This window comes from Mycteria americana, chromosome 13 (genome assembly GCF_035582795.1).
Source record: "Mycteria americana isolate JAX WOST 10 ecotype Jacksonville Zoo and Gardens chromosome 13, USCA_MyAme_1.0, whole genome shotgun sequence".
NCBI classification, from domain to species: domain Eukaryota; kingdom Metazoa; phylum Chordata; class Aves; order Ciconiiformes; family Ciconiidae; genus Mycteria; species Mycteria americana.
This window is the reverse complement of record NC_134377.1, coordinates 4745975-4760144: the sequence shown is the minus strand read 5'-3', so window position 1 is coordinate 4760144 and position 14170 is coordinate 4745975.

Genomic DNA, 14170 nt, shown 5'->3' with positions numbered 1-14170 from the left:
TCTGGAAAACACAGGCACTGATCTCAAAATCCTTAAGGAAATCATGCCACAAGCAGGTCAAGAAATAGATAGTACCAAATCAGCGTTTTGCGATGCTACATAGTTATGACACAAAACAGCAGGATGTCAATGCAATTTTAAAGTGACGGAAAATACATTGACAGAAGCCTTTTAAAGTGTAACCGAGAAGAAAAAGGATGGAAAGCCCAACCAGTTTCACATGAGGGGAAAGCCGGGAATGTTACCTCCTCCGTGCCCTCCCTTCTAAGCAAAACAAAACCATAAATGAACTACAAGAGGGACCTGTTGTTTCAAATCTGAATGGAAAAATCCAGACAACTCTCCCATGGCACTCACGGAGCAAAGGTTAAGAACGAGGGGCGCAGCAGAAAGGGGAGATGCAAGATAAGCTGCTTAGATTCACATCTCCCCATTTCCTCCGTTTCGTAAGAACTGGGTCATATTATAAACTTATGCAAATGTGTTTACTTTACATTTTATTTTGGTCTTAGCCATGCAGTTGTCAGCCTGTATCAACATGTCAGTCTGTTTGTGCAAACAATCATTCCTTCATGGAAGGATTTCAGTAAAAACAGACAAAATGTTATGACATGCAAAAAAACTTCCTAAACATGACAATAAAAGAAAAGCCACTAGAAGAGGATATGTTTTTCCTACCAATTACACAGCTTAAAACAAAAGAAATCACTCAGGTTTTTTTTCCAAGGACAGTACAGCATTGGCTCACATCGTGTCCTACGCCTTCGTGAAGTACCACGCTGCAGGGGGGGAGGACGTGCAGGGTGGGCACCAGGAAAGAGAAGCGGAGCCCATCAGCACTGCCCACATGCACCCCAAGCCACCCAACACCACGAGCCTCTCCATCTCTTCCCCTTAGAATATCCACGGGTGCTGGAGAGAAGCGGAAACAGCCCCCTGCAGTGATTAGCAGTGGGTACGAAGTTTGGAGAAACGTTAGCCCTGTTGCAGCCCCTTCAGTCTCTCGCAGAGGACGCAAGGAATGGGTGAGAGAGGACGCGGCAGGGATGAAGGTGGTTTGATGGCGGGAAGGCAGCTGCAGAGAGCAGGGAACAGGTTTGGACTGATACATCAATGTTATGTTTGTCCTGGCGACAGCTCTCGGCCACTCCGCTTCCCCACCGATGTGGCAACATCTGGCCCCGCTCTGCTGTATTCTCCTTTCGCGCTGTACCAGACTGCGCCACGCGGCACTCCTCCATGCTCTCCCAGCTGCATACCACCGGCGAGGACGACAACGGCATCGCAGCTTTGAGGAGACGTTACGCGGGGTCTCCAGCAACGTGTTTGTGGGTCACGGGGACAGAGACAAATCTCAGACCTGAACTCCAAAGCCTCGCAGGGAGATACATGGGTTATGCAGCGGCGATGCTGTGCAACGGGCAGTTGTGCAGCATCCTGGGCTGCTGGAGGCCATGGACCACGTTGGAGCTGAGATGCCCGCAGCCAGAGCTATCACCCCCCGGTCATTAATTTTCGACTCTTCCTCCCACCTCTCCCCAAAACCATGATTTTATGAATCCTAAAGGCAATTACAATATTAAAAAAATTCTGGACTAGCTCCTTACGCAGTTCGCCCAGATGAGACAAAGTCTGAGGACAAGCAGGGAAGGGAATCTGTTCTTTCTGATTTTTCCTACCTAGAAGCGTGAGTTCGCTTTGTCAGGGGCATCTGCTGATATTTTCTTCCAGGAAAAGAGACACAGAGGAGACTCATTCCCTGCTCAAGTATTGATACTAACCAGGTCCTGAGCATTGGGGATTGCATAGCATAACAAGGAACAGCAGCACAGGGCTGCAGCTACGGCCACCAACTCACCTTGGCAAGCCAAAGCCCCCTTTTTTTTTAGAGCTATTTTGCTACTCCCGCAAATGAGGTTTAATGCCTTCCCTGCAAGGTTAAGTGCACTGCACTGTTGCAAGGCAAAATAATAAGTGATAATGTAGGGGAAACAGCCACTTCACTGCAAATTCCGTAGTGCTTGGTGCAAACTCCAACACGCCTGGAGCTGCCAGCCACCAAGAGCCGCTACCAGAGTCACCAAGGAACCACCCAGGCGCTTGGCACGAGCTCCGCTCTTGACGCAAGGTTCAGCTATAACTAAGGCGAGGGAACACACATCCATAGATGCCTTCAGCTAGGAAACACTGATTGAGGCCTCTCCTAGGAGCTCTCAAAATCTTCCAACAAATAATTAAAAACATTCTGAGCTTGAAAGCACCCCCGTCCAAGACGGAAAACACGCTAACGGCAGCTCCCAGCTTACCTCCTTGCTGCAGAGCTCCCCCAGGCAGCTGGCACAGCCGGTATCGCTGCTTGGGTGCACCCAGCGTGGCCGAGGAGCCACAGCTGAGTCCTCACCGGCGCTCTGCCCGCTCGCAGGCAGCGCTGCCAGATCCCACGCAGCCTTACCCCGCTGCCGCCCCAGCCCTGCCCCGCTTCCCCCGCGTGCTGGGAGGCTGGTGCTCTATTCCTCTGGAGCCTACAGAGGGCATTGTGGGAAGGCAGCGGAGGATTCCCAAATAATTCACGTCTCAGCTGGCGAGTGGGTTGGGTGGACAATTTGGGTGAGCTGCCTGTTGGCGCTGCTGTGGCCTTTGGGGGCAATGCCCCGGTGCGAGGAGCTGCTGCAGGAGGCGGGGGACAGCTAAGTGCTAAATCTGCAGGGAAACAGACCCAAACCATGAAAAGAAAGAGGTTTTATCCCTCCCCTGCCAGGCAGCCTGTGTCTTTGTTGCAAAGGATTTCAGCTGATGTAATGAGAGCGGTAAGGGCACGGAGGCTAGCTTATCCACAGGATGCAATCTTGTTATTGTCAGCAGGCTGAAGCTGCCTGGGGTCAAGAATCACTAATTAATTACTAAATGAAATGTAGCTTTCGGGGCTCAGGTCTTCCTGCTCTGCACACGCAGCACGTGAAAGCAGGAGAACGGAGATCACTCAGCTCAGGCACACGGCAGTGCCCAGCCAGCCCGGCACCCTCAGACGATCCCCTCCTGCTCTTGGAGCCGTGGCACCAGCACAAGCAACCCAGCACCTTCATTCTCCAGGGCAGACTCGAATGCTCAATACACTGCAGTGACCAGTCATGCAAGGTGGGGTGGCCGAGGCTACCAGAGAGCTCCCCTGAACGCAAGGATTCAATTTTTTGTTATTGCTGAAACACCTGGCAAACTTTGTGGATGTACTGAGCTTAGCTGGCAGCCTCCCTTCGGTCTCAGAGCAGGGAAAGCACTTTTTCAAGCTTTCGTCTAGTGTCCCAGAGCATCCCCCAACACTATGGCGGAGAAACTGACTTCTAGGGGCTGGCAGCCTTCATACCTACCCACCTTCTTCAGGACTACCTCCCCTCGGGTGGTAGGAAGAGTTGGACTTTGACACTGGTAGCAATCAGTCACCGCTTCCTCTAGAAATGTATGGTTTCCCATTCCCTGCCGTAGATACCCAAGTCATTCAGACTCAGATGAGATACAGGTTGGGTTCTGCCCAGGGCTGGCTCATCCCCAAGGGCACCTGCTCAACAAGGAGTTAAACTGTAAGCTGTTCATTAATTCTCCATCTTATTATTTGAAACTTTTACAAGTTTTTGTGCACAGACAAGGTGGGAACTGGTACCTGACCATACCACAGCAGGAGGGAATTTAAAGAGCTCTGCAAGCCACAGCGAAATCTGCCTCGTGCACGCTGTCCGGGCCGCACGGCAGAGCCCAGGAAGGGAACAACAGCATCAATGCTTTTAAAGACGTATGGCTCATGCATTTGAGAACAAGAGGCGGCTGAAATTTCAAGCAGTCCAAAGTCTCGGGGTTTGTCTTTGCAGAGTCCCCGCAGCCGCTTTTAAGACCTGGCCTGTCTTCAAAATTGGAACTGCTACTGGTGGTTGTGTTCCCAACCTATTAGAGGAAGAGGGTCTTGGCTTTTGCCCAGGCTCACTGAGAACCTCTTATCACAAGAATCTAAATTAGAAAACTAGGACAAGACTTCAAAGTTATTGATAAAAGGAAGCCAGTGACCTAATGTCATTTGAGTTTTCAGGCTATGCGTTTCCACGGTAAGAATATTGCTTTTGTGTATTTTGGAAGAAAATTTGTTCTTTTTCTAAATAAAGTTCTCAGAAGAATAGTAACACTTCACTTCTCAAAATATTCTCCTCTCTTCAGCATAATTTAAAATCTTCAGTGAAGTCCTGCAGAGTTTCACATCAGGCTGGAGTTACCAACCACTGAAGTCAATGGAAGCGTCTTCCTGGGGCAGTTGGAACAAGGAATCCTGGCAACACCGTATTTTCTTCGTTTCCCACTGAGGGATGGAAAAGTAGCTTTAATTCTCTTAATTCATCTTCCTGCCTCATTCTGTGTCTATGGGCTCTACTGTATCCCCAAGATGCAACAGAACTGAGATGTGAACCAAGCCAACGTTGCTTTCTTTAGCTTTGAGAGTCTCCCGTCCCCTTTCCCTACACTGTCATCCACCTTCCCAGCCTTTAAAAGCTTTGCCTCCTTCCTGAGGGAATAAATATGCTTTGTAGCTTGACCTTCACTCATCAAATACGGGTTCTGCAGACTTGTGAGGGCACAGGCAGAACAAAGTGCACAGCAGACTGCCTTTCCAGGTGGAACGGCACGGACACCAGGCAGTAATACCTCTGCTCGGTGAAGGAGAGGTAGACTCATTTACACAGAGAGAAGTCCCTCCAATACACCAACACTGAGCCTGCACCAAAGCTTTGGGTGAAGGTGGAGTTGTAGCTGTGGTCACTGAGCCACCTGAGCATTACTCTGGCTTCTGTGAGTAGATGGCAACACAGCAGAGTGGTGCAGGATTTAGCTGGCGTGGGAGCACTACAAGCCTGCGGGTCACTCTGAAGCGTGTCCTACTCTGTCTTTACTGCAGTTATGATCTACAGAATGTAGATTGGTAGCTGGCATTGACTTGTCTTCAGCTCTTTTAGGAAATATATCCTTAGATATATTTATATCCCAGCTCTCGCACAGAAGGTTTCAGGGTGCATTGCTCTAAAGGTATAGATGCCTTGGATTCATGCACAAATAAGGTTCTTTTTTTCTCTTTATGAGTCCTTTCCCAAGCCATCCAGCTCTACCGACCACTAGGGCAGTCCGTCAGACAGCAGGCTGTGCTTAGCCATCAGCAGTCACTTGACCAAATGGAGACATCAAGATTTTCCGAGCTGCCTCAGGCTGTGTAATTCTCCTCCCTTTGGAAAAGAGAGCAGTGTCGTGCCTCTTGAGTCACAAACTGAAACTGTTGCTTCACCTGAATTAAGCCAGGAACAATTAAAGCTAACAGAGAGATCATAAGGGCGCTGCACTCGGTGTCTGATATGCTAAATACACAACAGAAACATCCTCTCAGAATGACCTTGCAAAGTATTTTAAAAGCAGAGAGCACAACGCAAGGTAACTTAAAATTATCGAGCCTTAGAGGTGGTGGGAGAAGGATGTGGCAGCTTCCTGTTGGTTTCTGATATAAACTAAGCTAAGTTTTGCATTGCTCCTGCTCTGCTCCTTTCTCTAAGCCTGCAGATTATTTAATATTGAAGGGGAAGGCTTCAACCTGGCTGAGAAACTGCAGGAATTCAGAGTGACCTGGAGGGAATTACAAGAATGCTGCTTGCTGATCAGATTAAAGGGAGAAGTGGCGGGGCTCCCAAGGGTCTTCTTATTCAGCCTTTGCTGCCTACAATACTGTGCTTTGTCTCTGATTTCTACTCTTTAAAATGATTCAGGTTACTGCACTGGAAACATCGCTGCCTCGGGAGGCTTGTCTCCATCCCTGTTTCACTGGGATGGCAGGAACACCTGGCAGAAGTGGGACCGAGGGTAGATACTCAAGTGCCAGCCCTAGCACGTATTTGTGCTTCCCGTTGCCCCTGATATGATCAAAACTGTCGCACGCCCTTTTCTAAAAGAGCAATGGCATTTAAAATCATTCATTCATCCTCCTCAAGGCCAAAGTTGCAAATCATGCTACGAAGGAGGAAGATATCTCCAATGTTTTTTGCAAGTCTGCAAGATTTTTGTACTAGCAACCTGGGCTGGCCTCAAGGGAATATTTTAGCAAGAGCAGAGATGCACAGCACTCTCCTAATTTGGGTATTTTCCCTTTCTTTAGGACCAAAGCATCATCTGGTACCTCTACACCGCCATCTGCCTCTCCAGAGGAGAAAGCGGTCCTTCTTGAGAACTACCTCCCAAAAGACTTCACCAAAACCATGCAATTTCTAATGCAATTAGAAAGTCAAAGACAAGTCTGGTCAAGTTATGTTCCTGCTGGATTACGCTGGCTCAGTAGACAAGAGGGTAGAAGAGGAGCGCTTCACCAAACAGTCAAACAAAAAGAGGAGACAGGCTGCTCACGCAGTTGTTGTTCATATCCTAGAAGCTATGGGAAGAGGCCAGAATGGCAGACGTTGGTTGGACAGATAGCTACACGCACCTCAGTCTGAACAATTCCCGCTGGCTCTCTCAGAACCCCGAACTGCAGGGTTTTTTCCTCCTAAGAATCTTTTTTAACACTAAGGGCCATTTAACACATCTGACAGGACCAAATACAGACGTCCAGCAGTTCAACCTTAACAGCAACTTCCATCAAGCAGTTCCACTCTGCATCCGCCTCTTGCTCATCTCCCCAGTGAAATAATTATTTAAAAAGGCAACTATGTGGTTCTGCTTATTTTCCTACTCAGAAGCTAATCCCAGGATCCAAATATGCCCCAATTTAGGGAAACTCATCAAATTCTACCATATGTCACAACCGTCCATGACTCACTGCTGCTCCGAAGCATCTATCAAAGGCAGGGCATGTTAAGCCAAATCCATCCCTCAACTCCAACGATGCTACTTCAGCAGGATGAATCTGACTCACTGAGCCGGCTGCCGAAGGCCACGCGAATTTGGTGCGCTTCCTCCTTGTCCGCAGTTCTCTCTCATGCTACGCAGCGCGTTTAGGTAGCAACTTTTGGTGGAGAAGCCTTTGATCCCTGAAATTTCTCCTCTGTTTCTGTGGTGACAAGTGTAACCCACGCGATCGTGAATGAACCCTATTGTGTTCCTGCCGTCGCCTTCTTCCCCAAATTACTTCTACCTGCTAATGTTAGCAAAGTGAGGCCATCTGCACAGCTTCCACCTACCTTGAGAGAAAGATGAACTGTAGAAATTTGTCTTCCCCCCCAAATCCTGGAAAATGAAATAACTTAATGACTCGGAACAAGCCCCCGAAGGAGGGCAGGTAATTCTAGGGTTCATCACCGGAATGACGATGCTCTGGTTTACCAGCCACCCCCTCACCCCTGCCTCTCTCAAATGAGTAACAGAGTATTTCCCCTGTTTCTGTTTTGAGCCCTGCGTCTGCATTGTTCTGGTTTCCACCATTAGTGGAAGAGCAAATCAGCTCTGAGTGAATGAGCAAAATCAGCCTCGCTCCATCCCTCTCTGCTCCCGAGGAGAGCTTTCAAGGGGAATAAACGGGCATTGCAGCAGGGTGTAAATGGGTTCAAAACGCACGGAGACGAGAACCTGGCTGAACGGAGCTGCAGGGCTCGGGGCGTTCAGCGTGCCGGCTGCCCCAGTGGCTTCCCGGGGAAAGCACGACTCCGGGTGAGCAACACAGCAGGGCTTCATCATTACCGGCCGTGAAACTCAAGAGGGGGAAAAGCAAAATCAAAGGAGAGTGGGAGGTGAAAAGAAGGCAAAAGGGTGCCTTCGGGCCTCCTTTCATGCAGCTCGCTTCACGATCCACCAGTCAAGGCTCCTAAGCAGGAACAGAGACGCCATTCAGGACAAATCTGGATGTTATCCCAGGGCACCGGGGACACCACTAAAGGGAAAGTTTTGACAGGTGAAATGACCTTAATATAATTAGCCCTGCCAGCCCCTCCTTCCTCTGCCTCCTTCACCTTGCCATGAAAACGGTAGTCTTTTAATGAGATCCTTTTTCCCCCTGTAACGCAATACGGCCGGTTCTCCAACCTTTTGCTCGCACATTTCAAACGGGACATACATGATCTCCTCCGTCTTCACTCCCCCCCTCACGCCCGGCTAGATGGACATCTAGAAATATTGCCATTGATTCTTCTGCTGCTGACTGGGGTGGGGTTTTTTTGTTAGAGGAAAGGCTGAAAGGAACCCCGGTAATAGAATGATTCGGCCTGCAAGTCAAATCCCCCTTGATGAACAATCAGACACAAATGTCAATAACAATTAGATTGGCCGAGGGCTCCAGTCACTTAGGACTTCAGTTTTCTGTCTACAGTGCTCAAAATGAAACCCTCAGTACTGTGATCTCCAAATCAGGTTTGGCATCAGGAATGAAAAGACATCAACAATAATATTATTAAAAGGCTGATGGCAGAATAAGAGCAAAAGACAGACAATGGGGGGTGTGTGTGTGTGTGCGCGCGCGCACATGCGCACGTAGGAGAAGGAAAATAGAAAAAGTGAGAGCTGATGTAAAAATCCATCAAGATATGAAATCAGTCCTGCCTAAAGAATGATCTAAACCACCTCAGATTCTCCTCCCAGACAAGTTCTGCTCCTCTGGGCTTTAAAATTTCCACCTCCTGCTGTCCAACATATCAAGCACGGGAAGCAAACGAAGGGAAGAAGGCCCTTAAGTGCAGGCTGTATTTTTTCCTGTTCCTAAATTGTAAATATACAGTGGAGGCAAGAAATGCCCAATCTAATTAAGAGCAGTTGAGAAGTATGGAGACAGGGTCCTCCCAATGGGAATGCTGCAGGTTAAAGAGGTTAAAAAGAGGAATGTTCTGCCTAATGAGGGAAGTTTAACATTATGAGCACACTTCCCACTGGTGAGGCAGGCTGGGAAGAAGGAGACTAAAGACATAGAAGACGCAGCTCCATGGCAAGAGCAGGTGTGTGCTTGGCTTCAGTGACGACTGAAGTGAGGGCAAGATGTTTTAAGGTTTGCAACTCAGGGTAGCAGCTCAAAACGTGGTCCTGAAGGGATCCTGCATTGAAGCCATTATCCTAACTTAAAAGCTAGATTGCCTTGCTTCCCTTCTCTCTGCAAGTGTGGGGCTCCGAGAGGTGGCTGTGCCAAACCGGCCACCAGCGGCCCCTTGCTGCCTCTATGAAGAGACACCAAGCTGGGAAATAAAACAGCTAATACCTGGGCACACAGTGCTGACTCCATTAGCCAGGGGTATTACTCCTAAGGAGAGGTAATATCAGAAATATTTCAGTTCTTGGTTCATTGCACACAAGCTGGAGTACGCAGTAGCTAAGCCTGGACTGACAGCCCCAGTACTGGAAGGCAGGACTGACCCACAGCCCTGCGTGCCCCAGCTGTGGGGATGCTCCGTCTTCCACCCCAAGCGCCCTCTTCTTTCCACCACGTACGCAGGCAGGGAGGGAACCAGCAGGTCCCTCCACCCGAACGGCATGGCGGCACGCTCCCCAGACTCCGTCTGTCCGCTCTGCAGACACAGCCCACAGGTCTGGGCTGCAGCAGGTGAGGGAAGGAGACAGGGAGATCTTGTGGGGTGAATGGAAAAGAAATCACACTGCGTGGGGGAGACAAGCATCAGGCAAGGAGAAAAACCCCGAGGACTGGAGATGTCCTTGCTGTCCTGGAAAGCTGTCCTGGAAAGCTGTCCTTTCATCCTTTGAGAGGATGAAAGCCACCTCCAGAGAGACGCCTGCGGGCTCTCATGCAAAGCATATAAACCATTTCCTATAATGCGGTTCTTACAATGCTGTATATTTAGCCCCACTACTGGGTGATTTCTGACAGCACATTCAATACCACAAAGCGAGCCTGCACCTGCGCAGAGCACGTGGCCGTCACGTTACAGTAGGACCTTCACCTGCTACCAGCATCAGGAAAGCAAAGGTCTCCCGCTGCCTCGGCCATGCTTTAGCCATAAATAGACGCTAAACAAACCAGGAAGACTGCAAGGTGCAGTTCTTAACTTACGCAGCAGCAGTGCCTGGTAAAGCACTCCTCAAACATTTTCTAGCTGAAAGAACCACTTCCCCTCTCGGGTGGAAAACACAATGCGTGCGCAGGCTGTAGCTCAGTATTATTAGATGGCTGCAGGACATACAGAGAGAGAGAGAAGGCTGAATAAACTATCCAAGAATGGTTTTTTCTTTTGTAGACTCATTCTTCTCCTGTGATTGCACTAAACATTCTAAGTAGGCACAGTGATTGGGAAAAGGTTGAATTTGCCCTGCTTAGGTGTCCAGGTCTGCAGCTAATCCCTGTGTTGGGCAAGTCACCTGAAGCTGGTGTAGCTCGAGGACAAAAGGTTGAGCCCCACTAGTGAAATCATTTAACTGCTTTGCTTCAGCGTACCTGAACGGGCCTCACTATTAATTCTTCCAAAACGTGAAGTGTGTTAACCCGTATTGCAGCTAGTTAAAAGCAGAGAAAACACCATTTAGATTTGTTTACTTATTACTGGAATTAAAACTGTCTCAATAGGTTCTTTGAGGGACATTCACCTTCTTCTCAAGGTATTGGGAGCATCAGTCATTTGCCTGCTTGTTGATTTTAGACTAAAGGATTCTATTTGCAAAGGGCAAGGAAGAAGGGCAGAGAGCTGGCTGGGTTTTGTTCATTTTTTCAGTTGTGTAGCCACTAAGCTAAGAAAAAAAAAAGGCAAAAAGCTTTCCACCCCGCTCTGTTTTTAGTGGAATTTCAGCTTCTTGGAGATACCAAATCCCAGCTCCCATTTCATACTCCTTCCTTGAGCTAATGGAAAGCCTTCATCGCCAAACTACCCGTACATGAAGCAGGCTGAAGGCCCAGCAGCTATCCTGGCCACCTCCCCGCGTGGCCCTGCACCTTCAGCCACGTGCCGAGGGGCAGGGTCCCTACTGTAACTGGCTGCATCTATCGTAGCTGTCCTGCTCCCCTACATCACCCTGGTCTAGTTACCCTCACAACCCCCGTGATGGAGGCTCTGCCATTAGCCCTGTTTTAGAGACCAGAGACACAAAGAGTGACACCAAGTCTTTTTTTAGAGCTCCAGCTTAGGGTTAGATATTTACGTTCCATGGACTTCAACCATAAATGTGCCTAAATCCCTGAGCCAGATGCCTTGCCTAGAGGGACGCAGGAGCTGGTGGCAGTGCACAGACCCCAGCCTCACTCTCCCTGAGCTTTCAAAGTGTTTTGGCATCTCCTATGGTTTCTGCAGCAGATTAAAGATGAAAGAGAAGAGCATGAATCCCAACAGAAGAAAGCTGTTTCCCTGGAGCCCAAGGAAGGAATTAAACACACAACAAAAAACCCTAAGAAAACAGAAAACGTGAATTTGTGCAGAGCAAGCCGTTCAGCAGCAGCCCTGGGGAGAAGATGGGATCTCCCACCCCCGCAATCCCACCACCCCAGCCACCCCGTCCCTGTGCCAGGCAAGTGCCAGCCACGTGGGGACGGCGGTGGCCAGCCCGGGTCCCCAGCCCCAGAGGGCCCCTGAGCAGAGGGGCAGACGGCCCACAGACTGCCTGACGACACGTCTCCTTCCCCGTTTGCTTGGTTTGTGGCCAGGCGTCCCCGCTCACGTGGCAGCGGCGGGGAGGGAGAGCACCAGGTCCTCACGTGCACACGCTTCGGGATCGCAGCAGCCGGGGACAGGGGAGCCGCTGACCCACGCACGGACTCTGCCTCCTCCCCAGCATCACCACCCGGCACAGGGCTCCCTGGTCCTTACCAGCCCCTTGGCCCACCACGGCAAGATGGCAGAGCAGCTCGGCTCAGCATCTCTCTTTAAAAGACAGCGCTTTTCCCTGTGTCCCTTCCCCAGGATAATGGCTGCAGCCCAAGAAAGTTAGCAATGAATTCTTGGGAAGTGGCTTTTGCTGTAAAAATAAAGTATCCATTATTGCTAAAAAACTTTTTTCATCTTTGAGGGGAAAACACATACCACATGATTTCCAAAAAGGAGCTGGTCTGGTTTACAAATACAGTACATTAATAGCTTTGTAAACATTTATTCAGTATGACAGCTGACTGCAACATGTGGCATTAATTAGAAGACTCAGCAATGTAGCATATTAAGAGCTAAGTTAAATCTGAATTAGCTGGGTTTGTTGAGACTAAACACCCGTGGGGGAAGTCCTCGGATCTAATACATTATGACTCACTTGACACGGGAGACCCATAGGCCTGATTCCCAATACACTGGGGGGCCCTTATTCATACTCCATCTCCACACAAGAGCTGCAAACTCTCAAGATACCATAGATCAGAGGGCGTTGATGTTGGGACGTTGCGACAGAATGGGGCGCGCGAGTCCCCGGCTCCCAGCTCCCCTAACCTTTCTAAGGAGGTAGCGAACAGAGACAGCATGAGCTCGCTTCTCCTTTCCAGACACACAAAAAAAGAGCACAGACAGGAAGAGAAAGGATTTTACATTCCCCTGGGCTTAAGGATCTTGCTCAACATTCCCACGCGGTCACCTTCCCAGGCATGGGTGACACAGCTTCTGCGGCGTATGCCGTCGAGAGCTTCCCGTTCATGGTGCAGCCGCCCGGGGTGCTCTGCGTCACCGGTGCCACGAGGCACTGGCTGGCGGCACTACGCCTGCCACTGCTGCGCGAGCTCAAACCTGCAGCCCGAGTTCGCTGCTCTGGAGTCAGCCAACGGCTTGCGTTTTAGCTCAGGGGATCGAGGCGCCTTTTGGCTCTCTGCTGCCTTGGCAGGGTTTCAGGACGGCGTGTTTAGGAACTGCAGCATAGGCCCAAGGAGATGGGGAAACCCACGTTCTCGGTTCCTCCCCTAACCTGTCCTGTGGCTCACAGCACCGCTGACCTCCTGCCCCTCAACTCGCTTCAGCTGAAAAAGCAGTGAGAGATACTTGCTTTGCTATCCTTGCAAAGTTGTCACCAGGACTATTACAACTGGCAAAGCACTGTGAGATGCATGAAACACGCCTTGTGAGCATCCCAATGTTGGTGGGCTTTTGCTGGAGCTGCAACAGGCTGAGCGGAGGCCAGCCAGCTCACAACAGCCGCACTGGCCCAACACCATCCATCAGGCTACTTCGACCTTTCAGACCCATCTCTTGTGTCACTTGCATCACGTCAAACCAGGGCACAGCTTGCTGACAGCCAGGGAATTCACATCAGAGCAGAACTGTTTGAATTCCAGGAAGACCAGAAGCAAGTTCTCCGTCTCAGATCAAAGCGAGACCTAGCTGAGATTACGTAGTTGGGTGAAAAAGATGGACCAGCACAGCCCAGAGCGTTGGGAGCTACCATGCCTCAGCTGACCCACGGTAACAAATATACCAAACCCTGTTTGCACGAAACCCTGGTGCAAATATACAGGCTACAGTATACGGTGATGGACGTTTAGGACAAATGCAAGACAAACCATCTTACTTTGCATTCAAGCTGTCGCAAGATGATGCGTTAAGTGACTTAAGACACCGTAGCCTTCAGTAGTCCTCTTCCCTCTCTCTCATGAGGGGTTGGCAGAACAGGACACAAAGTCACACGTCAGCCCTTCCAGCAGGCAGGTGGAGTCTAAACTTTAAACCTCAGCTGGGAACTGAAGCAACAGAAGCAGTGGGGTCCCTTCCACCAACCCCATGCAAAGCAGGCAGGCAAGCGTGCGCTGGGGAAACGAGCGGCTATCTGAACTGCTAAGGGTTTTTTGGTCCATGAGCAATGCCTAGACAATTTAGCCCAAAAGCAAAAATAGGGTCTCGTCACAACTGGCTGGTGCCACAGGATCCCACCCCAATTACCGGTTCACAGAGGAAGGTAGCAAAGGCGAGAGGCAATGACAAACAAGTTGGTATTTCGCCAGCAACATGTGATTTGATTTGGCAGTCCCACCTAGGCACAGATATATTGAGCAATGCAGCTATGAAACATTCAGAGGAGGTCTGTTTTCACCTTACAGCATTAAAGCAGACTTTTCTTGCCCTGGGCTCCTTAATGTTGGATGCCTAAAAGTTTATTTGATTAGAAGCACACATAAGAGCACCTCGAGAGGTGCTGAGTCCCCACAGCTCCCATTGATTCAAGCCCTTGTTATTAGAGCTGGATAAACCATGGCAAAAGGAATAACTTCATTAGCTGTGGCAGTTCCAGCTTCCCAGATACAGTATTACTAATGCTAATTGCCAAAAGCAAATAA